This window comes from Bufo bufo, chromosome 6 (assembly GCF_905171765.1).
Source record: "Bufo bufo chromosome 6, aBufBuf1.1, whole genome shotgun sequence".
Classification (NCBI taxonomy): domain Eukaryota; kingdom Metazoa; phylum Chordata; class Amphibia; order Anura; family Bufonidae; genus Bufo; species Bufo bufo.
Genome location: NC_053394.1, coordinates 369,391,679 through 369,417,048, shown reverse-complemented (window position 1 = coordinate 369,417,048; position 25,370 = coordinate 369,391,679). Strand labels below are relative to the sequence as shown.

At 45.7% G+C, this 25,370-nt stretch overlaps 20 non-coding genes across 20 annotated transcripts; all 20 read right to left on the bottom strand.

Annotated features, from left to right (window-relative positions):
• Positions 1-7,245: 7,245 nt before the first annotated feature.
• On the bottom strand, positions 7,246-7,327 carry TRNAL-AAG. Its single transcript has one exon. It is a non-coding gene; the product is annotated as a tRNA-Leu (tRNA).
• A 581-nt stretch (positions 7,328-7,908) lies between these two features.
• Positions 7,909-7,990, bottom strand: TRNAL-UAG. The gene has a single exon. It is a non-coding gene; the product is annotated as a tRNA-Leu (tRNA).
• Positions 7,991-9,134: 1,144 nt separating this feature from the next.
• Positions 9,135-9,216, bottom strand: TRNAL-AAG. The gene has a single exon. It is a non-coding gene; the product is annotated as a tRNA-Leu (tRNA).
• Positions 9,217-9,796: 580 nt separating this feature from the next.
• TRNAL-UAG lies at positions 9,797-9,878 on the bottom strand. Its single transcript has one exon. It is a non-coding gene; the product is annotated as a tRNA-Leu (tRNA).
• A 1,143-nt stretch (positions 9,879-11,021) lies between these two features.
• TRNAL-AAG lies at positions 11,022-11,103 on the bottom strand. The gene has a single exon. It is a non-coding gene; the product is annotated as a tRNA-Leu (tRNA).
• Positions 11,104-11,682: 579 nt separating this feature from the next.
• TRNAL-UAG lies at positions 11,683-11,764 on the bottom strand. Its single transcript has one exon. It is a non-coding gene; the product is annotated as a tRNA-Leu (tRNA).
• A 1,142-nt stretch (positions 11,765-12,906) lies between these two features.
• TRNAL-AAG lies at positions 12,907-12,988 on the bottom strand. The gene has a single exon. It is a non-coding gene; the product is annotated as a tRNA-Leu (tRNA).
• Positions 12,989-13,568: 580 nt separating this feature from the next.
• TRNAL-UAG lies at positions 13,569-13,650 on the bottom strand. Its single transcript has one exon. It is a non-coding gene; the product is annotated as a tRNA-Leu (tRNA).
• Positions 13,651-14,793: 1,143 nt separating this feature from the next.
• TRNAL-AAG lies at positions 14,794-14,875 on the bottom strand. The gene has a single exon. It is a non-coding gene; the product is annotated as a tRNA-Leu (tRNA).
• A 580-nt stretch (positions 14,876-15,455) lies between these two features.
• TRNAL-UAG lies at positions 15,456-15,537 on the bottom strand. Its single transcript has one exon. It is a non-coding gene; the product is annotated as a tRNA-Leu (tRNA).
• Positions 15,538-16,680: 1,143 nt separating this feature from the next.
• TRNAL-AAG lies at positions 16,681-16,762 on the bottom strand. Its single transcript has one exon. It is a non-coding gene; the product is annotated as a tRNA-Leu (tRNA).
• Positions 16,763-17,342: 580 nt separating this feature from the next.
• Positions 17,343-17,424, bottom strand: TRNAL-UAG. Its single transcript has one exon. It is a non-coding gene; the product is annotated as a tRNA-Leu (tRNA).
• Positions 17,425-18,567: 1,143 nt separating this feature from the next.
• TRNAL-AAG lies at positions 18,568-18,649 on the bottom strand. Its single transcript has one exon. It is a non-coding gene; the product is annotated as a tRNA-Leu (tRNA).
• Positions 18,650-19,229: 580 nt separating this feature from the next.
• TRNAL-UAG lies at positions 19,230-19,311 on the bottom strand. The gene has a single exon. It is a non-coding gene; the product is annotated as a tRNA-Leu (tRNA).
• A 1,143-nt stretch (positions 19,312-20,454) lies between these two features.
• TRNAL-AAG lies at positions 20,455-20,536 on the bottom strand. The gene has a single exon. It is a non-coding gene; the product is annotated as a tRNA-Leu (tRNA).
• A 580-nt stretch (positions 20,537-21,116) lies between these two features.
• TRNAL-UAG lies at positions 21,117-21,198 on the bottom strand. Its single transcript has one exon. It is a non-coding gene; the product is annotated as a tRNA-Leu (tRNA).
• A 1,143-nt stretch (positions 21,199-22,341) lies between these two features.
• TRNAL-AAG lies at positions 22,342-22,423 on the bottom strand. The gene has a single exon. It is a non-coding gene; the product is annotated as a tRNA-Leu (tRNA).
• Positions 22,424-23,003: 580 nt separating this feature from the next.
• TRNAL-UAG lies at positions 23,004-23,085 on the bottom strand. The gene has a single exon. It is a non-coding gene; the product is annotated as a tRNA-Leu (tRNA).
• Positions 23,086-23,665: 580 nt separating this feature from the next.
• Positions 23,666-23,747, bottom strand: TRNAL-UAG. The gene has a single exon. It is a non-coding gene; the product is annotated as a tRNA-Leu (tRNA).
• A 1,143-nt stretch (positions 23,748-24,890) lies between these two features.
• On the bottom strand, positions 24,891-24,972 carry TRNAL-AAG. Its single transcript has one exon. It is a non-coding gene; the product is annotated as a tRNA-Leu (tRNA).
• Positions 24,973-25,370: the final 398 nt, after the last annotated feature.

The window sequence follows — 25,370 nt, the reverse complement described above, 5'->3', positions numbered from 1 at the left end:
GTTGAGAATTCAGTTCAGTCCAGTTCTCTCATGAGCTTAGTCAGAAAGCAGCAGCAATGTAGCTGTATACCTGCAGGGAGGCCTATTCACAGCCTCTCTGCTCTGTCCCTGTCGGCTCCACAGTCCAGGGTTAAAGCCTGCAACTATTCTACCTAGAGGTGAGCAATCCACCCCTATAGATCGCTCCTCCGGGGTGACCAATGTCCAAGCTGCATTCAGCCGAGTATCTAAGGGATTACCACGTTTTATTCAAGACAAAGGATTAGCAAGACAGCCATTACTTGAGGGCTTACTAGGCACCTTTGTATCAGGTGTAGAAGACAGCATAAGATATCCACACCTCCAGTTCAAACTCTAAGGACAGTTAGGCCAACTGTCAGAACAACATTGAAATAGAAGTTCCAGGATTTAGAAAAGCACCTTCAACCAAGGTTAGAATAAGGCCGGAGTTTTGACCAGTGTAAGACTTTCATATTTTACAAGCCTAGTCTGAAGCAGTAGCTTTCTTATTCATTATTAAGAGCATGTATTTCATTGAGGATTTGCATTTTCCCCTTCCCCATATGCATGGGAGATTGTGCTTAATGCCAGGCTGTATCAAGAGACTGTTTAATACTTTGGATGTACTGTTATCATGAGTTATCTTCAGTAAAGTTCCACCCTGGATTTCATCCTTCCTGTCTCGGTCTCAAGTTCCTCAATTAACACTACAGTAAATGGTTGTACCTCCATACAAAAGGTACTGGCGTCACGACTACAAGTGACCTTGGCACATTAATACAGACCATCAAGGGCACCTCGAACCACCATCTGGCCAGTGTCCCTTACACCAGAGTGTGCCCCAGAGAATCCTTGTGCCGTTCTCCTCTTCACTTATGCGAGCCTGCCCAGGGACTACGTAACCGTGAGTAACCAGAACTGTATTTACCTCGGCCCACCTATTGCTCACACCGTGACCTCACGCATAATTCCCCTGTTAGGACTGGCATACCGCAGGTAGACACCACCTCTCGGCGGAGTTGTTCCAGGTAACAGATCAATCGGACAATCATAAGGCCAATGAGGCAGCAAACTCTCTGCTTATTTCTTATCAAAGACATCTGCATAACTATGGTACGCAGTTGGTGATCAATGCAGACTTGGCTGAATACTAGTAGACTGGACAGGAAGCAGAGATCGGGTATGGCAAGCACCCCTCCAACGCAGCACTCATCCAGGTTCCCATCCAGCACCGGACAGTATTGTCGAAGCCAGAGAAGGACCGGAAGCAGCGGATCATAAAGGATCCAATGGTTCTCTGATATACTATACAGTCTCGGTAAGAGACCTCCAAACAATAGAAGTAACAGTTAAGGGCTTCCATAGACGCTGAACAGGGATTCGGTATTGGTCCACCAAGGTCTGATGCAGGAAATTACCTGCTGAACCAGAGTCTATAAGGGACTGCACAGTGAACCGTTTACCTTCAAGCAACAATTCCACTGGAATAGTAAATTTTGGAGAGATTGAATCTTCACTTAGGACCATCTTTCCTACAGACCCTAGGCTCTGGAGTTTCCTGGCTTATTGGGACAAGCATGGTAATAGTGTCCTTTTTATCCACAATATAGTCAAATGTCATTAGCACATCTGTGCTACCGTTCCTCAGTAGACAACCTAAGCCTGTCCACCTGCATGGGTTCAGGAGTTATGGATCAAGTGGTTGAAGTCAAAGGAGATAAAGATCTCTGGAAGGTTTGTGCTAGGTGATGAGATCTTCTTTCACATGCAACTTCCTTAGCACACTCACAGAATCGCATAGCTATACATGTGGCAAGGATACCAGAGCATCCAATGACGTTGGAACATCGCGGCCAGCTAATTCGTCCTTGATCTGGCCTGCCAAACCCTTCCAAAAAGCTGCCACAAGAGCCAAATAATTTCCAAGGCCAGCGTTCGGACTTCCACACTATGCAGTGGCCAGGTTTGAGGCAGCCCCAATGCTATGTCGGGTCCCCCGAACACCACCGAAATATCACCACATGTTGCTGTTATCCGGAAGGGATGATAAGGCGTGATGCACCCCAATGGGGAATAAGTTCAGAATCAGGGTCTGCAGTGCCAGTGTGCTTCTTTAAAGGAGGAATTCAAGGGCAAAACAATACAGGCGAGGCACTGAGCTGACTTCTTCAGTCTCCTGCCTGGAAAAAGAAGGTTTGGTGCTGAGTAAACATATAAACATAGGGACAGATTTATCATTACTCTGACAGCTCACTCCACTTTCACATATGGCTAAAGTCAGTTTTAGCCAAGTCAGGTTTATGATCGGACCTTTAAGACTGTAATAAATGTGGTTTGACTGTCAGTAAGAAGCTTTACAAAAGTCGCACGTCTTTACGAAAAAGTAGCATGTTCTATTAAAAAGTCTCATAAGATAAGCATGGTCCTCACTGGAGTAAAATTGCAAATTGTTTTGTGACTTTTTTGCGACTTTTTAAATAGTCGCAATAGTAAATCTGTCTAGAGATTAATTTACATAAGAAAACACACCCACTTTCAGAAAACTGGCGAGCATAGTGCAGAGCAGAAAAAAGTTGCAAATTTTTGCGCAGATTTAGCGATTGCGCCAAAATTTGTGACTTTTTCACTCCATTATTCTGACTTGAACTAATGATAAATCTGGCCCATAGAATGTGCCGGCAGATAAGAACCATTTGGCCCATCTAGTCTGCTCAATATACTGAATACTTTAAATAGCCCTTGGCCCTATCTTATATGAAGGATGGCCTTATGCCTATCCCATGCATGCTTAAACTCCTTCACTGTATTTGCAGCTACCACTTCTGCAGGAAAGCTATTCCATGCATCCACTACTCTCTCAGTAAAGTAATACTTCCTGATATTACTTTTAAACCTTTGCCCCTCTAATTTAAAACTATGTCCACTTGTAGTAGTTTTTCTTCTTTTAAATATTCTCTCCTCTTTTGCCTTGTTGATTCCCTTTATGTATTTACAAGTTTATATCATATCCCCTCTGTCTCGTCTTTCTTCCAAGCTATACATGTAAGGTCCTTTAATCTTTCCTGGTAAGTTTTATCCTGCAATCCATGTACCTGCAAACCTGAGTTAGCTGTCCCTCTCGTTCTCAAATGGCTGGTATCCTGGTCAGAGGCTGGTGATCCAGGGTCTGTGGCAGAGTATCCCCGTCTCAGCGTCTTCTTCTGGTCACTCAAGTAGTCTGGCAGAGTATGTTCTTCTAAGCACCGATCCCTAACTAAAGAACACTAGGGGCCCTGACTTGCTCACCCTATATACAGTTTCTAGCTGAACTAGAGGTGTGGAAAGTGTTGAGAAACTCATCCCAAACAGATACAATTTGACTTGCATTAGAATTTCGATAATACTCAATGGCAATGACAAAGTAGTTTTTCCAGACAAAAACAAGTCTTCAGACATAATAACATAGCTAAACCAGACATCCAAAAGGTCAGTCTTTTTGGTTTTGGTGGTAAACAAGTCTAGCTTTTTCCCTCCAAAACATACTCTTCTTCAAACCTTATAGTAATTGTGGAATATTATAAGCTTCTAATTTTTAGCTAGAAAGTACCAAAAGTCTCTCAGTATTCATTAACCCTTACCACAGTGCCATGCAATTACAGTGCAAATGAACAGGATATACTGTATATCACAACAAATATATAAAATGCAGTTACACTGTATTAAACAGTATGTCACTGCAAGTTAACCCTTTAAAGTGAAATAAAGTAAGGAGTTCATGACTTTGCATAGGGGAAACAGGGGCAAATGTTCAGACTTCAATGTATCCTTGCTCCAGGGCATTACAACTGTACCCCTGCTGCACTTAGCTAAAACAAGCCACTTTTTATTCTGACAATTATCACTTGTGCATGCAATTTGCCCCCGTTTAAGGCATCATTTTTGGAGGCTTGTCATATGGGCAGGCATTCTGCCACCATGAAGGAATAATTTTTGGACGGTTGGTCCCCCATAACACTGTGTGTATTGCAACACCTTTAGCCCCCGATAATGGATAATTTTGGAAGTTTTGGAATATAAAAAAGCATAGCACATGCCACGGCGTGGTGTGTTTTTAAACACGTTGTTCGTTAATGCCGTCAAGCATATGTACATATGTATTTATAGCTATTTATGTCAGGGTCACTCTGACATGATTTTCTATTGCTGTCATTGTGTTCAAAAGCTTAGGGTACTTTCACACTAGCGTTATTAGAATCCGTCAGGCAGTTCCGGACACGGAACTGCCTGCTGGATCCGGCAAACCGTACACAAATGGATACCCTTGTTTTTCGGATCCATTAGTGAAATTCTGGATCCGTCTAATCCGGTATCATCCGGAATAACGGATCCGGTATAAAAATATTTTTTTTTAAGATCAAAGACGAAACTAGCTCCTCCTATGTCCCGGTGCATACGCAGACCAGAAAACCGAATCCGGCGATGTGGCAATTTCAAGAACACTTGGTACCGGATCCGTCATTGATACATCTCTATGGAAATAAATGCCGGATCCGGCAAGTGCGGTATTGTTCCAGGATTTTGGCCAGAAAAAATACTGCAGCATGCTGTGTTATTTTGTCCGGTCAAATACCGTAAAAGGGACGGAAAGGAATACATCCTGATGCATACTGAACGGATTGCTTTCTAAACAGAATGCATTAGGACAAAACGGATGCGTTTTTTTCCGGTATTGAGACCCTTTACCGGATTTCAATACCGGGAAAGAATAACGCTAGTATGAAAGTACCCTTAGGGAGGGGAGAGAGAAAGAAAATCATAAAATTTACGAAAAGATAATATTTTTTCCTAGGAGACCAGAGGTTGTCATATTTAAATTTCCAGGGCAATTCAAGCAACTTTGGTTTGGGTAGAAACGATTCAGGTTGAAACCGAACATGAAAAAAAAAAAAAAAACGAACCCGACCGCAAATAAAATCCCAAAGTGTTACGGTTACTCCCAGGCTAGCTGGACCGCTTGGATAGTCTGGATCTCTGTTTAGGGAGAGAGAGAGGAGCCGCTTCGTCTCGATATCCAGAAGGATCCTGTAAATGTAGAACAATCCCACTAGCTATTTTACAGCTAGGATAATCTTTCCCCCACAAAACGAGTCGAGGCTGCGATTTGAAGGTCAAGCTAGGACTGCCTGTCCTGGGGCATACAGCCTCTTTTATTTACAATCCACAAACATAGTACAGCCCACAGGGGTTTGAAATACAACCAATCAATCCGTACAATAAACACAGACACTCCCACACAAAATCCTCCCCTCTGCCGGTGAAGATTACTGAACACAATGGCGAATATAATTATCAAAGGCAGAGAAATACAGTTTTATAAAACATATCACAGGAACCCCAAAACATGCAATAACCCCATAACCAGTATATCCTCGGAACTGGGGGATCTGGGTGAACCACATATCCGAAATTCACCCAGATCCGTTCAGTAGTCTGGAAGATACAGTTTTATGCCAGTTACACCGAAAATATACAAGTTATACAGAAAATAGTCACTAATAAATGTGTCCCCTGTTTGGTAGTTTCAAACTACTGAATGATGTCTCTGTGCACCAAATACCGGCGAGATGGCACCGTGTTGAAAAGTCAGAACAGTGTCTGTGAGTTAAAATGGCCGCCATCCATTGTTCTCACCATGTGCTTCATCCATTCAGACTAACAGGGTAAATAACAGTTTTGTAACACAAAGGTTCGCTCATCTCTACTCTAGATCTGTTAGCTGAAGTATGAGCAGCTAAAGGCAGTCCTGTAGCAGCTACAGCTAGTGTAAGTGGACCCAGGGAAGACACCAAGCAGCATCCCAGAAAAGGATTACAGTTCAGCATCTTCAAGAGGGTTGAGCAGCCGTAAGAAGAGGGCTGTGCATGGGAATCTGTGAAGGTAATACATAAGGATATAGATTCCCCAGCACTTTGCCAGGTGTAAAGCTCACGGCCTCTGGTAACACCCAGTATTGCAGCACTCGTTTAGGCATATTGTAAAGGCTTTCAGCCCTTGTTCATTTTCCGGCTGCTTGAGGAAGAATCTGCACCAGTAAGGCCTCATGCACACGACTGTTTTTCTGGTCCGCATCCGAGCCGCAGTTTTTGCGGCTCGGGTGCGGACCCATTCAGTTCAATGGGGCCGCCAAAGATGAGATAAAACTCCAGTCATTAACCACCAGGACAAAGTAGGGATTCTCGCAACTGTCTTTTCTTAAACCTCATCTGACCGGAAAACGACACACATATTCATGTGATGGCAGGAAAGATTTCAAGAGCATGCTCCTTAAATTACACTGCTACAAAAAAAGTTAAGGGAACACTTAAGCATCACGGTATAACCCCCAAGTCACTTAAACTTCAGGAATATCAATCTGTCCAGTTAGGAAGCATAAGCCATTAGGGATCCATTTCACCTGCTTTAGTGCAAATGAAAGTGACAACAGGTGCGCACTGGAGAGGCAACAGCAAGACAAGTTCCGAAAAGGGAATGTTTTTTTGCTGGTGGTGGCCACAGACAATTACTCTCTCCCTGACAGCTGTTAGGTACCGGGATGAAATCCTCAGAGCCACTGTCAGACCTTACGTTGGTGCAGCGGGTCCTGGGTGCCAGCTGCTGCAGGACAATGCCCAGCCGCATGGGGCCAAAGTGTGTAGGCAGTTCCTGGATGGTGAAGGCATTGATAACAGCGACGGGCCCTCACGTTTCCCTGAATCCAGTTGAGACGCTCTGGAACATTCTGTCTCAACGCAGCCAAAGTAGCGCCACAGAACTTCCAGGAGTCAACTCATACCTTAATCCAGGTCTGGGAGGAGATCCCCCAGGACAACATCAGCCGTCTCATCAGGAGCATGCTCAGACATTGTTGGGAGTGCATACAGACACTTAGGGCCCATAGACACTACTGAGTCACATTATGAGTTGCTGTGATGAAATTCACGCAATTTGGAACCGCCTGTGATTTGAATTTTTTTACTTTGATTTTTGGGGTGATTTGGAACCCAGCCTTCCATGGGTTGATGAGTTTGCTTTCCACTGACCATCAGTACGTTACTTTGTTCTCAACCAATTACACAATTTATACCAGTAAAGACTTTCAACTTGAAGCTTTTATTCATGGAGATCCCATGTGTGATTTAAGCGTTCCCTTAATTTAGTTTTTTTTTAGCGGTGGATAAGCAAAACCCGTAAACTACCTCCGAGAAGATATTGAAAAGAACACAAGGATGGCAGCAGTGGGATTCGAACCCACGCCCCCGAAGAGACTGGAGCCTTAATCCAGCGCCTTAGACCGCTCGGCCATGCTACCACAATTCAACCATGTCGAGGACCCCATTTGAAAAGAAGCACAATCTATTCCGCAGTTGAAATGAATGTTTAACTTCGGCGGCAGAGAACTACAAATACCTTTCTCCAGTCTGAAAGGAACCAAAGTCCAGTCATTTCAACAGCGCCACCTTGGTACTGCTTAACAAAGCATTTTTTACGCATCTTTTTCAGACTTGGAAACCATTCACCCTGACGTGCGTCAAATGCCAACACAGCTACCGCATTAAGAGGAAGAGGGCTTATTCTGTGACCAAAGCTTCAGGAAGTATCACCTAGAACAGGAATGTCCAATCTGCGGCCCTCCAGCTGTTAAAAAGCTACAACTCCCAGCATTCTCAGACAGCTGTAGGCTGTCCAGGAACGATGGAAGTTGTCATTTTGCAACAGCTGGAGGGCCACAGATTGGGCATCATCCCTGACCTAGAACACACCTTCCTGCAATTTTATACGTCTTCAGGAGAGTGTCATCAGGGCTACCTATGCGTTTCACAAGAACGTTGATCTGAAAAGACGTGGGATTATCTGTCATTAACATTTCAAGATCTGAAAAACTTCAAAAACTGGCAGCAGTGGGATTCGAACCCACGCCTCCGAAGAGACTGGAGCCTAAATCCAGCGCCTTAGACCGCTCGGCCATGCTACCAACGAGACGCCAGGCCATCAAACTTCCTTGGAGGAAGTGAGATACATCTGAACGCCTATGTTTTAATTGAGATAAAGCTCCAGTCATTAACCACCAGGACAAAGTAGGGATTCTCGCAACTGTCTTTTCTTAAACCTCATCTGACCGGAAAACGACACACATATTCATGTGATGGCAGGAAAGATTTCAAGAGCATGCTCCTTAAATTACACTGCTACAAAAAAAGTTAAGGGAACACTTAAGCATCACGGTATAACCCCCAAGTCACTTAAACTTCAGGAATATCAATCTGTCCAGTTAGGAAGCATAAGCCATTAGGGATCCATTTCACCTGCTTTAGTGCAAATGAAAGTGACAACAGGTGCGCACTGGAGAGGCAACAGCAAGACAAGTTCCGAAAAGGGAATGTTTTTTTGCTGGTGGTGGCCACAGACAATTACTCTCTCCCTGACTGCTGTTAGGTACCAGGATAAAATCCTCAGAGCCACTGTCAGACCTTACGTTGGTGCAGCGGGTCCTGGGTGCCAGCTGCTGCAGGACAATGCCCAGCCGCATGGGGGCCAAAGTGTGTAGGCAGTTCCTGGATGGTGAAGGCATTGATAACAGCGACGGGCCCTCACGTTTCCCTGAATCCAGTTGAGACGCTCTGGAACATTCTGTCTCAACGCAGCCAAAGTAGCGCCACAGAACTTCCAGGAGTCAACTCATACCTTAATCCAGGTCTGGGAGGAAATCCCCCAGGACAACATCAGCCGTCTCATCAGGAGCATGCTCAGACATTGTTGGGAGTGCATACAGACACTTAGGGCCCATAGACACTACTGAGTCACATTATGAGTTGCTGTGATGAAATTCACGCAATTTGGAACCGCCTGTGATTTGAATTTTTTTACTTTGATTTTTGGGGTGATTTGGAACCCAGCCTTCCATGGGTTGATGAGTTTGCTTTCCACTGACCATCAGTACGTGACTTTGTTCTCAACCAATTACACAATTTATACCAGTAAAGACTTTCAACTTGAAGCTTTTATTCATGGAGATGCCATGTGTGATTTAAGCGTTCCCTTAATTTAGTTTTTTTTTAGCGGTGGATAAGCAAAACCCGTAAACTACCTCCGAGAAGATATTCAAAAGAACACAAGGATGGCAGCAGTGGGATTCGAACCCACGCCCCCGAAGAGACTGGAGCCTTAATCCAGCGCCTTAGAAAGCTCGGCCATGCTACCACAATTCAACCATGTCGGGGACCCCATTTGAAAAGAAGCACAATCTATTCCGCAGTTGAAATGAATGTTTAACTTCAGCGGCAGAGAACTACAAATACCTTCCTCCAGTCTGAAAGGAACCAAAGTCCAGTCATTTCAACAGCGCCACCTTGCTACTGCTTAACAAAGCATTATTACGCATCTTTTTCAGACTTGGAAACCATTCACCCTGACGTGCGTCAAATGCCAACACAGCTACCGCATTAAGAGGAAGAGGGCTTATTCTGTGACCAAAGCTTCAGGAAGTATCACCTAGAACAGGAATGTCTAATCTGCGGCCCTCCAGCTGTTAAAAAGCTACAACTCCCAGCATTCTCAGACAGCTGTAGGCTGTCCAGGAACGATGGAAGTTGTCATTTTGCAACAGCTGGAGGGCCACAGATTGGGCATCATCCCTGACCTAGAACACACCTTCCTGCAATTTTATACATCTTCAGGATTGTGTCATCAGGGCTACCTATGCGTTTCACAAGAACGTTGATCTGAAAAGACGTGGGATTATCTGTCTTTAACATTTCAAGATCTGCCAAACTTCAAAAACTGGCAGCAGTGGGATTCGAACCCACGCCTCCGAAGAGACTGGAGCCTAAATCCAGCGCCTTAGACCGCTCGGCCATGCTACCAAGGAGATGCCAGGCCATCAAACTTCCTTGGAGGAAGTGAGATACATCTGAACGCCTATGTTTTAATTGAGATAAAGCTCCAGTCATTAACCACCAGGACAAAGTAGGGATTCTCGCAACTGTCTTTTCTTAAACCTCATCTGACCGGAAAACGACACACATATTTATGTGATGGCAGGAAAGATTTCAAGAGCATGCTCCTTAAATTACACTGCTACAAAAAAAGTTAAGGGAACACTTAAGCATCACGGTATAACCCCCAAGTCACTTAAACTTCAGGAATATCAATCTGTCCAGTTAGGAAGCATAAGCCATTAGGGATCCATTTCACCTGCTTTAGTGCAAATGAAAGTGACAACAGGTGCGCACTGGAGAGGCAACAGCAAGACAAGTTCCGAAAAGGGAATGTTTTTTTGCTGGTGGTGGCCACAGACAATTACTCTCTCCCTGACTGCTGTTAGGTACCGGGATGAAATCCTCAGAGCCACTGTCAGACCTTACGTTGGTGCAGCGGGTCCTGGGTGCCAGCTGCTGCAGGACAATGCCCAGCCGCATGGGGCCAAAGTGTGTAGGCAGTTCCTGGATGGTGAAGGCATTGATAACAGCGACGGGCCCTCACGTTTCCCTGAATCCAGTTGAGACGCTCTGGAACATTCTGTCTCAACGCAGCCAAAGTAGCGCCACAGAACTTCCAGGAGTCAACTCATACCTTAATCCAGGTCTGGGAGGAGATCCCCCAGGACAACATCAGCCGTCTCATCAGGAGCATGCTCAGACTTTGTTGGGAGTGCATACAGACACTTAGGGCCCATAGACACTACTGAGTCACATTATGAGTTGCTGTGATGAAATTCACGCAATTTGGAACTGCCTGTGATTTGAATTTTTTTACTTTGATTTTTGGGGTGATTTGGAACCCAGCCTTCCATGGGTTGTTGAGTTTGCTTTCTACTGACCATCAGTACGTGACTTTGTTCTCAACCAATTACACAATTTATACCAGTAAAGACTTTCAACTTGAAGCTTTTATTCATGGAGATGCCATGTGTGATTTAAGCGTTCCCTTAATTTCGTTTTTTTTTAGCGGTGGATAAGCAAAACCCGTAAACTACCTCCGAGAAGATATTGAAAAGAACACAAGGATGGCAGCAGTGGGATTCGAACCCACGCCCCCGAAGAGACTGGAGCCTTAATCCAGCGCCTTAGACCGCTCGGCCATGCTACCACAATTCAACCATGTCGAGGACCCCATTTGAAAAGAAGCACAATCTATTCCGCAGTTGAAATGAATGTTTAACTTCGGCGGCAGAGAACTACAAATACCTCCTCCAGTCTGAAAGGAACCAAAGTCCAGTCATTTCAACAGCGCCACCTTGGTACTGCTTAACAAAGCATTTTTACGCATCTTTTTCAGACTTGGAAACCATTCACCCTGACGTGCGTCAAATGCCAACACAGCTACCGCATTAAGAGGAAGAGGGCTTATTCTGTGACCAAAGCTTCAGGAAGTATCACCTAGAACAGGAATGTCCAATCTGCGGCCCTCCAGCTGTTAAAAAGCTACAACTCCCAGCATTCTCAGACAGCTGTAGGCTGTCCAGGAACGATGGAAGTTGTCATTTTGCAACAGCTGGAGGGCCACAGATTGGGCATCATCCCTGACCTAGAACACACCTTCCTGCAATTTTATACGTCTTCAGGAGAGTGTCATCAGGGCTACCTATGCGTTTCACAAGAACGTTGATCTGAAAAGACGTGGGATTATCTGTCATTAACATTTCAAGATCTGCAAAACTTCAAAAACTGGCAGCAGTGGGATTCGAACCCACGCCTCCGAAGAGACTGGAGCCTAAATCCAGCGCCTTAGACCGCTCGGCCATGCTACCAACAAGACGCCAGGCCATCAAACTTCCTTGGAGGAAGTGAGATACATCTGAACGCCTATGTTTTAATTGAGATAAAGCTCCAGTCATTAACCACCAGGACAAAGTAGGGATTCTCGCAACTGTCTTTTCTTAAACCTCATCTGACCGGAAAACGACACACATATTCATGTGATGGCAGGAAAGATTTCAAGAGCATGCTCCTTAAATTACACTGCTACAAAAAAAGTTAAGGGAACACTTAAGCATCACGGTATAACCCCCAAGTCACTTAAACTTCAGGAATATCAATCTGTCCAGTTAGGAAGCATAAGCCATTAGGGATCCATTTCACCTGCTTTAGTGCAAATGAAAGTGACAACAGGTGCGCACTGGAGAGGCAACAGCAAGACAAGTTCCGAAAAGGGAATGTTTTTTTGCTGGTGGTGGCCACAGACAATTACTCTCTCCCTGACTGCTGTTAGGTACCAGGATAAATCCTCAGAGCCACTGTCAGACCTTACGTTGGTGCAGCGGGTCCTGGGTGCCAGCTGCTGCAGGACAATGCCCAGCCGCATGGGGCCAAAGTGTGTAGGCAGTTCCTGGATGGTGAAGGCATTGATAACAGCGACGGGCCCTCACGTTTCCCTGAATCCAGTTGAGACGCTCTGGAACATTCTGTCTCAACGCAGCCAAAGTAGCGCCACAGAACTTCCAGGAGTCAACTCATACCTTAATCCAGGTCTGGAAGGAGATCCCCCAGGACAACATCAGCCGTCTCATCAGGAGCATGCTCAGACATTGTTGGGAGTGCATACAGACACTTAGGGCCCATAGACACTACTGAGTCACATTATGAGTTGCTGTGATGAAATTCACGCAATTTGGAACCGCCTGTGATTTGAATTTTTTTACTTTGATTTTTGGGGTGATTTGGAACCCAGCCTTCCATGGGTTGATGAGTTTGCTTTCCACTGACCATCAGTACGTGACTTTGTTCTCAACCAATTACACAATTTATACCAGTAAAGACTTTCAACTTGAAGCTTTTATTCATGGAGATGCCATGTGTGATTTAAGCGTTCCCTTAATTTAGTTTTTTTTTAGCGGTGGATAAGCAAAACCCGTAAACTACCTCCGAGAAGATATTCAAAAGAACACAAGGATGGCAGCAGTGGGATTCGAACCCACGCCCCCGAAGAGACTGGAGCCTTAATCCAGCGCCTTAGACCGCTCGGCCATGCTACCACAATTCAACCATGTCGGGGACCCCATTTGAAAAGAAGCACAATCTATTCCGCAGTTGAAATGAATGTTTAACTTCAGCGGCAGAGAACTACAAATACCTTCCTCCAGTCTGAAAGGAACCAAAGTCCAGTCATTTCAACAGCGCCACCTTGCTACTGCTTAACAAAGCATTATTACGCATCTTTTTCAGACTTGGAAACCATTCACCCTGACGTGCGTCAAATGCCAACACAGCTACCGCATTAAGAGGAAGAGGGCTTATTCTGTGACCAAAGCTTCAGGAAGTATCACCTAGAACAGGAATGTCTAATCTGCGGCCCTCCAGCTGTTAAAAAGCTACAACTCCCAGCATTCTCAGACAGCTGTAGGCTGTCCAGGAACGATGGAAGTTGTCATTTTGCAACAGCTGGAGGGCCACAGATTGGGCATCATCCCTGACCTAGAACACACCTTCCTGCAATTTTATACGTCTTCAGGAGAGTGTCATCAGGGCTACCTATGCGTTTCACAAGAACGTTGATCTGAAAAGACGTGGGATTATCTGTCTTTAACATTTCAAGATCTGCCAAACTTCAAAAACTGGCAGCAGTGGGATTCGAACCCACGCCTCCGAAGAGACTGGAGCCTAAATCCAGCGCCTTAGACCGCTCAGCCATGCTACCAAGGAGATGCCAGGCCATCAAACTTCCTTGGAGGAAGTGAGATACATCTGAACGCCTATGTTTTAATTGAGATAAAGCTCCAGTCATTAACCACCAGGACAAAGTAGGGATTCTCGCAACTGTCTTTTCTTAAACCTCATCTGACCGGAAAACGACACACATATTCATGTGATGGCAGGAAAGATTTCAAGAGCATGCTCCTTAAATTACACTGCTACAAAAAAAGTTAAGGGAACACTTAAGCATCACGGTATAACCCCCAAGTCACTTAAACTTCAGGAATATCAATCTGTCCAGTTAGGAAGCATAAGCCATTAGGGATCCATTTCACCTGCTTTAGTGCAAATGAAAGTGACAACAGGTGCGCACTGGAGAGGCAACAGCAAGACAAGTTCCGAAAAGGGAATGTTTTTTTGCTGGTGGTGGCCACAGACAATTACTCTCTCCCTGACTGCTGTTAGGTACCGGGATGAAATCCTCAGAGCCACTGTCAGACCTTACGTTGGTGCAGCGGGTCCTGGGTGCCAGCTGCTGCAGGACAATGCCCAGCCGCATGGGGCCAAAGTGTGTAGGCAGTTCCTGGATGGTGAAGGCATTGATAACAGCGACGGGCCCTCACGTTTCCCTGAATCCAGTTGAGACGCTCTGGAACATTCTGTCTCAACGCAGCCAAAGTAGCGCCACAGAACTTCCAGGAGTCAACTCATACCTTAATCCAGGTCTGGGAGGAGATCCCCCAGGACAACATCAGCCGTCTCATCAGGAGCATGCTCAGACTTTGTTGGGAGTGCATACAGACACTTAGGGCCCATAGACACTACTGAGTCACATTATGAGTTGCTGTGATGAAATTCACGCAATTTGGAACTGCCTGTGATTTGAATTTTTTTACTTTGATTTTTGGGGTGATTTGGAACCCAGCCTTCCATGGGTTGTTGAGTTTGCTTTCCACTGACCATCAGTACGTGACTTTGTTCTCAACCAATTACACAATTTATACCAGTAAAGACTTTCAACTTGAAGCTTTTATTCATGGAGATGCCATGTGTGATTTAAGCGTTCCCTTAATTTAGTTTTTTTTTAGCGGTGGATAAGCAAAACCCGTAAACTACCTCCGAGAAGATATTCAAAAGAACACAAGGATGGCAGCAGTGAGATTCAAACCCACGCCCCCGAAGACACTGGAGCCTTAATCCAGCACCTTAGACCGCTCGGCCATGCTACCACAATTCAACCATGTCGAGGACCCCATTTGAAAAGAAGCACAATCTATTCCGCAGTTGAAATGAATGTTTAACTTCGGCGGCAGAGAACTACAAATACCTTCCTCCAGTCTGAAAGGAACCAAAGTCCAGTCATTTCAACAGCGCCACCTTGCTACTGCTTAACAAAGCATTATTACGCATCTTTATCAGACTTGGAAACCATTCACCCTGACGTGCGTCAAATGCCAACACAGCTACCGCATTAAGAGGAAGAGGGCTTATTCTGTGACCAAAGCTTCAGGAAGTATCACCTAGAACAGGAATGTCCAATCTGCGGCCCTCCAGCTGTTAAAAAGCTACAACTCCCAGCATTCTCAGACAGCTGTAGGCTGTCCAGGAACGATGGAAGTTGTCATTTTGCAACAGCTGGAGGGCCACAGATTGGGCATCATCCCTGACCTAGAACACACCTTCCTGCAATTTTATACGTCTTCAGGAGAGTGTCATCAGGGCTACCTATGCGTTTCACAAGAACGTTGATCTGAAAAGACGTGGGATTATCTGTCATTAACATTTCAAGATCTGCCAAACTTCAAAAACTGGCAGCAGTGGGATTCGAACCCACGCCTCCGAAGAGACTGGAGCCTAAATCCAGCGCCTTAGACCGCTCGGCCATGCTACCAACGAGACGCCAGGCCATCAAACTTCCTTGGAGGAAGTGAGATACATCTGAACGCCTATGTTTTAATTGAGATAAAGCTCCAGTCATTAACCACCAGGACAAAGTAGGGATTCTCGCAACTGTCTTTTCTTAAACCTCATCTGACCGGAAAACGACACACATATTCATGTGATGGCAGGAAAGATTTCAAGAGCATGCTCCTTAAATTACACTGCTACAAAAAAAGTTAAGGGAACACTTAAGCATCACGGTATAACCCCCAAGTCACTTAAACTTCAGGAATATCAATCTGTCCAGTTAGGAAGCATAAGCCATTAGGGATCCATTTCACCTGCTTTAGTGCAAATGAAAGTGACAACAGGTGCGCACTGGAGAGGCAACAGCAAGACAAGTTCCGAAAAGGGAATGTTTTTTTGCTGGTGGTGGCCACAGACAATTACTCTCTCCCTGACTGCTGTTAGGTACCGGGATGAAATCCTCAGAGCCACTGTCAGACCTTACGTTGGTGCAGCGGGTCCTGGGTGCCAGCTGCTGCAGGACAATGCCCAGCCGCATGGGGCCAAAGTGTGTAGGCAGTTCCTGGATGGTGAAGGCATTGATAACAGCGACGGGCCCTCACGTTTCCCTGAATCCAGTTGAGACGCTCTGGAACATTCTGTCTCAACGCAGCCAAAGTAGCGCCACAGAACTTCCAGGAGTCAACTCATACCTTAATCCAGGTCTGGGAGGAGATCCCCCAGGACAACATCAGCCGTCTCATCAGGAGCATGCTCAGACATTGTTGGGAGTGCATACAGACACTTAGGGCCCATAGACACTACTGAGTCACATTATGAGTTGCTGTGATGAAATTCACGCAATTTGGAACCGCCTGTGATTTGAATTTTTTTACTTTGATTTTTGGGGTGATTTGGAACCCAGCCTTCCATGGGTTGATGAGTTTGCTTTCCACTGACCATCAGTACGTGACTTTGTTCTCAACCAATTACACAATTTATACCAGTAAAGACTTTCAACTTGAAGCTTTTATTCATGGAGATCCCATGTGTGATTTAAGCGTTCCCTTAATTTAGTTTTTTTTTAGCGGTGGATAAGCAAAACCCGTAAACTACCTCCGAGAAGATATTCAAAAGAACACAAGGATGGCAGCAGTGGGATTCGAACCCACGCCCCCGAAGAGACTGGAGCCTTAATCCAGCGCCTTAGACCGCTCGGCCATGCTACCACAATTCAACCATGTCGAGGACCCCATTTGAAAAGAAGCACAATCTATTCCGCAGTTGAAATGAATGTTTAACTTCGGCGGCAGAGAACTACAAATACCTTCCTCCAGTCTGAAAGGAACCAAAGTCCAGTCATTTCAACAGCGCCACCTTGCTACTGCTTAACAAAGCATTATTACGCATCTTTTTCAGACTTGGAAACCATTCACCCTGACGTGCGTCAAATGCCAACACAGCTACCGCATTAAGAGGAAGAGGGCTTATTCTGTGACCAAAGCTTCAGGAAGTATCACCTAGAACAGGAATGTCCAATCTGCGGCCCTCCAGCTGTTAAAAAGCTACAACTCCCAGCATTCTCAGACAGCTGTAGGCTGTCCAGGAACGATGGAAGTTGTCATTTTGCAACAGCTGGAGGGCCACAGATTGGGCATCATCCCTGACCTAGAACACACCTTCCTGCAATTTTATACGTCTTCAGGAGAGTGTCATCAGGGCTACCTATGCGTTTCACAAGAACGTTGATCTGAAAAGACGTGGGATTATCTGTCATTAACATTTCAAGATCTGCCAAACTTCAAAAACTGGCAGCAGTGGGATTCAAACCCACGCCTCCGAAGAGACTGGAGCCTAAATCCAGCGCCTTAGACCGCTCGGCCATGCTACCAACGAGACGCCAGGCCATCAAACTTCCTTGGAGGAAGTGAGATACATCTGAACGCCTATGTTTTAATTGAGATAAAGCTCCAGTCATTAACCACCAGGACAAAGTAGGGATTCTCGCAACTGTCTTTTCTTAAACCTCATCTGACCGGAAAACGACACACATATTCATGTGATGGCAGGAAAGATTTCAAGAGCATGCTCCTTAAATTACACTGCTACAAAAAAAGTTAAGGGAACACTTAAGCATCACGGTATAACCCCCAAGTCACTTAAACTTCAGGAATATCAATCTGTCCAGTTAGGAAGCATAAGCCATTAGGGATCCATTTCACCTGCTTTAGTGCAAATGAAAGTGACAACAGGTGCGCACTGGAGAGGCAACAGCAAGACAAGTTCCGAAAAGGGAATGTTTTTTTGCTGGTGGTGGCCACAGACAATTACTCTCTCCCTGACTGCTGTTAGGTACCGGGATGAAATCCTCAGAGCCACTGTCAGACCTTACGTTGGTGCAGCGGGTCCTGGGTGCCAGCTGCTGCAGGACAATGCCCAGCCGCATGGGGCCAAAGTGTGTAGGCAGTTCCTGGATGGTGAAGGCATTGATAACAGCGACGGGCCCTCACGTTTCCCTGAATCCAGTTGAGACGCTCTGGAACATTCTGTCTCAACGCAGCCAAAGTAGCGCCACAGAACTTCCAGGAGTCAACTCATACCTTAATCCAGGTCTGGGAGGAGATCCCCCAGGACAACATCAGCCGTCTCATCAGGAGCATGCTCAGACATTGTTGGGAGTGCATACAGACACTTAGGGCCCATAGACACTACTGAGTCACATTATGAGTTGCTGTGATGAAATTCACGCAATTTGGAACCGCCTGTGATTTGAATTTTTTTACTTTGATTTTTGGGGTGATTTGGAACCCAGCCTTCCATGGGTTGATGAGTTTGCTTTCCACTGACCATCAGTACGTGACTTTGTTCTCAACCAATTACACAATTTATACCAGTAAAGACTTTCAACTTGAAGCTTTTATTCATGGAGATCCCATGTGTGATTTAAGCGTTCCCTTAATTTAGTTTTTTTTTAGCGGTGGATAAGCAAAACCCGTAAACTACCTCCGAGAAGATATTCAAAAGAACACAAGGATGGCAGCAGTGGGATTCGAACCCACGCCCCCGAAGAGACTGGAGCCTTAATCCAGCGCCTTAGACCGCTCGGCCATGCTACCACAATTCAACCATGTCGAGGACCCCATTTGAAAAGAAGCACAATCTATTCCGCAGTTGAAATGAATGTTTAACTTCGGCGGCAGAGAACTACAAATACCTTCCTCCAGTCTGAAAGGAACCAAAGTCCAGTCATTTCAACAGCGCCACCTTGCTACTGCTTAACAAAGCATTATTACGCATCTTTTTCAGACTTGGAAACCATTCACCCTGACGTGCGTCAAATGCCAACACAGCTACCGCATTAAGAGGAAGAGGGCTTATTCTGTGACCAAAGCTTCAGGAAGTATCACCTAGAACAGGAATGTCCAATCTGCGGCCCTCCAGCTGTTAAAAAGCTACAACTCCCAGCATTCTCAGACAGCTGTAGGCTGTCCAGGAACGATGGAAGTTGTCATTTTGCAACAGCTGGAGGGCCACAGATTGGGCATCATCCCTGACCTAGAACACACCTTCCTGCAATTTTATACGTCTTCAGGAGAGTGTCATCAGGGCTACCTATGCGTTTCACAAGAACGTTGATTTGAAAAGACGTGGGATTATCTGTCATTAACATTTCAAGATCTGCCAAACTTCAAAAACTGGCAGCAGTGGGATTCGAACCCACGCCTCCGAAGAGACTGGAGCCTAAATCCAGCGCCTTAGACCGCTCGGCCATGCTACCAACGAGACGCCAGGCCATCAAACTTCCTTGGAGGAAGTGAGATACATCTGAACGCCTATGTTTTAATTGAGATAAAGCTCCAGTCATTAAGCACCAGGACAAAGTAGGGATTCTCGCAACTGTCTTTTCTTAAACCTCATCTGACCGGAAAACGACACACATATTCATGTGATGGCAGGAAAGATTTCAAGAGCATGCTCCTTAAATTACACTGCTACAAAAAAAGTTAAGGGAACACTTAAGCATCACGGTATAACCCCCAAGTCACTTAAACTTCAGGAATATCAATCTGTCCAGTTAGGAAGCATAAGCCATTAGGGATCCATTTCACCTGCTTTAGTGCAAATGAAAGTGACAACAGGTGCGCACTGGAGAGGCAACAGCAAGACAAGTTCCGAAAAGGGAATGTTTTTTTGCTGGTGGTGGCCACAGACAATTACTCTCTCCCTGACTGCTGTTAGGTACCGGGATGAAATCCTCAGAGCCACTGTCAGACCTTACGTTGGTGCAGCGGGTCCTGGGTGCCAGCTGCTGCAGGACAATGCCCAGCCGCATGGGGCCAAAGTGTGTAGGCAGTTCCTGGATGGTGAAGGCATTGATAACAGCGACGGGCCCTCACGTTTCCCTGAATCCAGTTGAGACGCTCTGGAACATTCTGTCTCAACGCAGCCAAAGTAGCGCCACAGAACTTCCAGGAGTCAACTCATACCTTAATCCAGGTCTGGGAGGAGATCCCCCAGGACAACATCAGCCGTCTCATCAGGAGCATGCTCAGACATTGTTGGGAGTGCATACAGACACTTAGGGCCCATAGACACTACTGAGTCACATTATGAGTTGCTGTGATGAAATTCACGCAATTTGGAACCGCCTGTGATTTGAATTTTTTTACTTTGATTTTTGGGGTGATTTGGAACCCAGCCTTCCATGGGTTGATGAGTTTGCTTTCCACTGACCATCAGTACGTGACTTTGTTCTCAACCAATTACACAATTTATACCAGTAAAGACTTTCAACTTGAAGCTTTTATTCATGGAGATCCCATGTGTGATTTAAGCGTTCCCTTAATTTAGTTTTTTTTTAGCGGTGGATAAGCAAAACCCGTAAACTACCTCCGAGAAGATATTCAAAAGAACACAAGGATGGCAGCAGTGGGATTCGAACCCACGCCCCCGAAGAGAATGGAGCCTTAATCCAGCGCCTTAGACAGCTCGGCCATGCTACCACAATTCAACCATGTCGAGGACCCCATTTGAAAAGAAGCACAATCTATTCCGCAGTTGAAATGAATGTTTAACTTCGGCGGCAGAGAACTACAAATACCTTCCTCCAGTCTGAAAGGAACCAAAGTCCAGTCATTTCAACAGCGCCACCTTGCTACTGCTTAACAAAGCATTATTACGCATCTTTTTCAGACTTGGAAACCATTCACCCTGACGTGCGTCAAATGCCAACACAGCTACCGCATTAAGAGGAAGAGGGCTTATTCTGTGACCAAAGCTTCAGGAAGTATCACCTAGAACAGGAATGTCCAATCTGCGGCCCTCCAGCTGTTAAAAAGCTACAACTCCCAGCATTCTCAGACAGCTGTAGGCTGTCCAGGAACGATGGAAGTTGTCATTTTGCAACAGCTGGAGGGCCACAGATTGGGCATCATCCCTGACCTAGAACACACCTTCCTGCAATTTTATACGTCTTCAGGAGAGTGTCATCAGGGCTACCTATGCGTTTCACAAGAACGTTGATCTGAAAAGACGTGGGATTATCTGTCATTAACATTTCAAGATCTGCCAAACTTCAAAAACTGGCAGCAGTGGGATTCGAACCCACGCCTCCGAAGAGACTGGAGCCTAAATCCAGCGCCTTAGACCGCTCGGCCATGCTACCAACGAGACGCCAGGCCATCAAACTTCCTTGGAGGAAGTGAGATACATCTGAACGCCTATGTTTTAATTGAGATAAAGCTCCAGTCATTAACCACCAGGACAAAGTAGGGATTCTCGCAACTGTCTTTTCATAAACCTCATCTGACCGGAAAACGACACACATATTCATGTGATGGCAGGAAAGATTTCAAGAGCATGCTCCTTAAATTACACTGCTACAAAAAAAGTTAAGGGAACACTTAAGCATCACGGTATAACCCCCAAGTCACTTAAACTTCAGGAATATCAATCTGTCCAGTTAGGAAGCATAAGCCATTAGGGATCCATTTCACCTGCTTTAGTGCAAATGAAAGTGACAACAGGTGCGCACTGGAGAGGCAACAGCAAGACAAGTTCCGAAAAGGGAATGTTTTTTTGCTGGTGGTGGCCACAGACAATTACTCTCTCCCTGACTGCTGTTAGGTACCGGGATGAAATCCTCAGAGCCACTGTCAGACCTTACGTTGGTGCAGCGGGTCCTGGGTGCCAGCTGCTGCAGGACAATGCCCAGCCGCATGGGGCCAAAGTGTGTAGGCAGTTCCTGGATGGTGAAGGCATTGATAACAGCGACGGGCCCTCACGTTTCCCTGAATCCAGTTGAGACGCTCTGGAACATTCTGTCTCAACGCAGCCAAAGTAGCGCCACAGAACTTCCAGGAGTCAACTCATACCTTAATCCAGGTCTGGGAGGAGATCCCCCAGGACAACATCAGCCGTCTCATCAGGAGCATGCTCAGACATTGTTGGGAGTGCATACAGACACTTAGGGCCCATAGACACTACTGAGTCACATTATGAGTTGCTGTGATGAAATTCACGCAATTTGGAACCGCCTGTGATTTGAATTTTTTTACTTTGATTTTTGGGGTGATTTGGAACCCAGCCTTCCATGGGTTGATGAGTTTGCTTTCCACTGACCATCAGTACGTGACTTTGTTCTCAACCAATTACACAATTTATACCAGTAAAGACTTTCAACTTGAAGCTTTTATTCATGGAGATCCCATGTGTGATTTAAGCGTTCCCTTAATTTAGTTTTTTTTTAGCGGTGGATAAGCAAAACCCGTAAACTACCTCCGAGAAGATATTCAAAAGAACACAAGGATGGCAGCAGTGGGATTCGAACCCACGCCCCCGAAGAGACTGGAGCCTTAATCCAGCGCCTTAGACCGCTCGGCCATGCTACCACAATTCAACCATGTCGAGGACCCCATTTGAAAAGAAGCACAATCTATTCCGCAGTTGAAATGAATGTTTAACTTCGGCGGCAGAGAACTACAAATACCTTCCTCCAGTCTGAAAGGAACCAAAGTCCAGTCATTTCAACAGCGCCACCTTGCTACTGCTTAACAAAGCATTATTACGCATCTTTTTCAGACTTGGAAACCATTCACCCTGACGTGCGTCAAATGCCAACACAGCTACCGCATTAAGAGGAAGAGGGCTTATTCTGTGACCAAAGCTTCAGGAAGTATCACCTAGAACAGGAATGTCCAATCTGCGGCCCTCCAGCTGTTAAAAAGCTACAACTCCCAGCATTCTCAGACAGCTGTAGGCTGTCCAGGAACGATGGAAGTTGTCATTTTGCAACAGCTGGAGGGCCACAGATTGGGCATCATCCCTGACCTAGAACACACCTTCCTGCAATTTTATACGTCTTCAGGAGAGTGTCATCAGGGCTACCTATGCGTTTCACAAGAACGTTGATCTGAAAAGACGTGGGATTATCTGTCATTAACATTTCAAGATCTGCCAAACTTCAAAAACTGGCAGCAGTGGGATTCGAACCCACGCCTCCGAAGAGACTGGAGCCTAAATCCAGCGCCTTAGACCGCTCGGCCATGCTACCACAATTCAACCATGTCGAGGACCCCATTTGAAAAGAAGCACAATCTATTCCGCAGTTGAAATGAATGTTTAACTTCGGCGGCAGAGAACTACAAATACCTTCCTCCAGTCTGAAAGGAACCAAAGTCCAGTCATTTCAACAGCGCCACCTTGCTACTGCTTAACAAAGCATTATTACGCATCTTTTTCAGACTTGGAAACCATTCACCCTGACGTGCGTCAAATGCCAACACAGCTACCGCATTAAGAGGAAGAGGGCTTATTCTGTGACCAAAGCTTCAGGAAGTATCACCTAGAACAGGAATGTCCAATCTGCGGCCCTCCAGCTGTTAAAAAGCTACAACTCCCAGCATTCTCAGACAGCTGTAGGCTGTCCAGGAACGATGGAAGTTGTCATTTTGCAACAGCTGGAGGGCCACAGATTGGGCATCATCCCTGACCTAGAACACACCTTCCTGCAATTTTATACGTCTTCAGGAGAGTGTCATCAGGGCTACCTATGCGTTTCACAAGAACGTTGATCTGAAAAGACGTGGGATTATCTGTCATTAACATTTCAAGATCTGCCAAACTTCAAAAACTGGCAGCAGTGGGATTCGAACCCACGCCTCCGAAGAGACTGGAGCCTAAATCCAGCGCCTTAGACCGCTCGGCCATGCTACCAACGAGACGCCAGGCCACCAAACTTCCTTGGAGGAAGTGAGATACATCTGAACGCCTATGTTTTAATTGAGATAAAGCTCCAGTCATTAACCACCAGGACAAAGTAGGGATTCTCGCAACTGTCTTTTCTTAAACCTCATCTGACCGGAAAACGACACACATATTCATGTGATGGCAGGAAAGATTTCAAGAGCATGCTCCTTAAATTACACTGCTACAAAAAAAGTTAAGGGAACACTTAAGCATCACGGTATAACCCCAAAGTCACTTAAACTTCAGGAATATCAATCTGTCCAGTTAGGAAGCATAAGCCATTAGGGATCCATTTCACCTGCTTTAGTGCAAATGAAAGTGACAACAGGTGCGCACTGGAGAGGCAACAGCAAGACAAGTTCCGAAAAGGGAATGTTTTTTTGCTGGTGGTGGCCACAGACAATTACTCTCTCCCTGACTGCTGTTAGGTACCGGGATGAAATCCTCAGAGCCACTGTCAGACCTTACGTTGGTGCAGCGGGTCCTGGGTGCCAGCTGCTGCAGGACAATGCCCAGCCGCATGGGGCCAAAGTGTGTAGGCAGTTCCTGGATGGTGAAGGCATTGATAACAGCGACGGGCCCTCACGTTTCCCTGAATCCAGTTGAGACGCTCTGGAACATTCTGTCTCAACGCAGCCAAAGTAGCGCCACAGAACTTCCAGGAGTCAACTCATACCTTAATCCAGGTCTGGGAGGAGATCCCCCAGGACAACATCAGCCGTCTCATCAGGAGCATGCTCAGACATTGTTGGGAGTGCATACAGACACTTAGGGCCCATAGACACTACTGAGTCACATTATGAGTTGCTGTGATGAAATTCACGCAATTTGGAACCGCCTGTGATTTGAATTTTTTTACTTTGATTTTTGGGGTGATTTGGAACCCAGCCTTCCATGGGTTGATGAGTTTGCTTTCCACTGACCATCAGTACGTGACTTTGTTCTCAACCAATTACACAATTTATACCAGTAAAGACTTTCAACTTGAAGCTTTTATTCATGGAGATCCCATGTGTGATTTAAGCGTTCCCTTAATTTAGTTTTTTTTTAGCGGTGGATAAGCAAAACCCGTAAACTACCTCCGAGAAGATATTCAAAAGAACACAAGGATGGCAGCAGTGGGATTCGAACCCACGCCCCCGAAGAGACTGGAGCCTTAATCCAGCGCCTTAGACCGCTCGGCCATGCTACCACAATTCAACCATGTCGAGGACCCCATTTGAAAAGAAGCACAATCTATTCCGCAGTTGAAATGAATGTTTAACTTCGGCGGCAGAGAACTACAAATACCTTCCTCCAGTCTGAAAGGAACCAAAGTCCAGTCATTTCAACAGCGCCACCTTGCTACTGCTTAACAAAGCATTATTACGCATCTTTTTCAGACTTGGAAACCATTCACCCTGACGTGCGTCAAATGCCAACACAGCTACCGCATTAAGAGGAAGAGGGCTTATTCTGTGACCAAAGCTTCAGGAAGTATCACCTAGAACAGGAATGTCCAATCTGCGGCCCTCCAGCTGTTAAAAAGCTACAACTCCCAGCATTCTCAGACAGCTGTAGGCTGTCCAGGAACGATGGAAGTTGTCATTT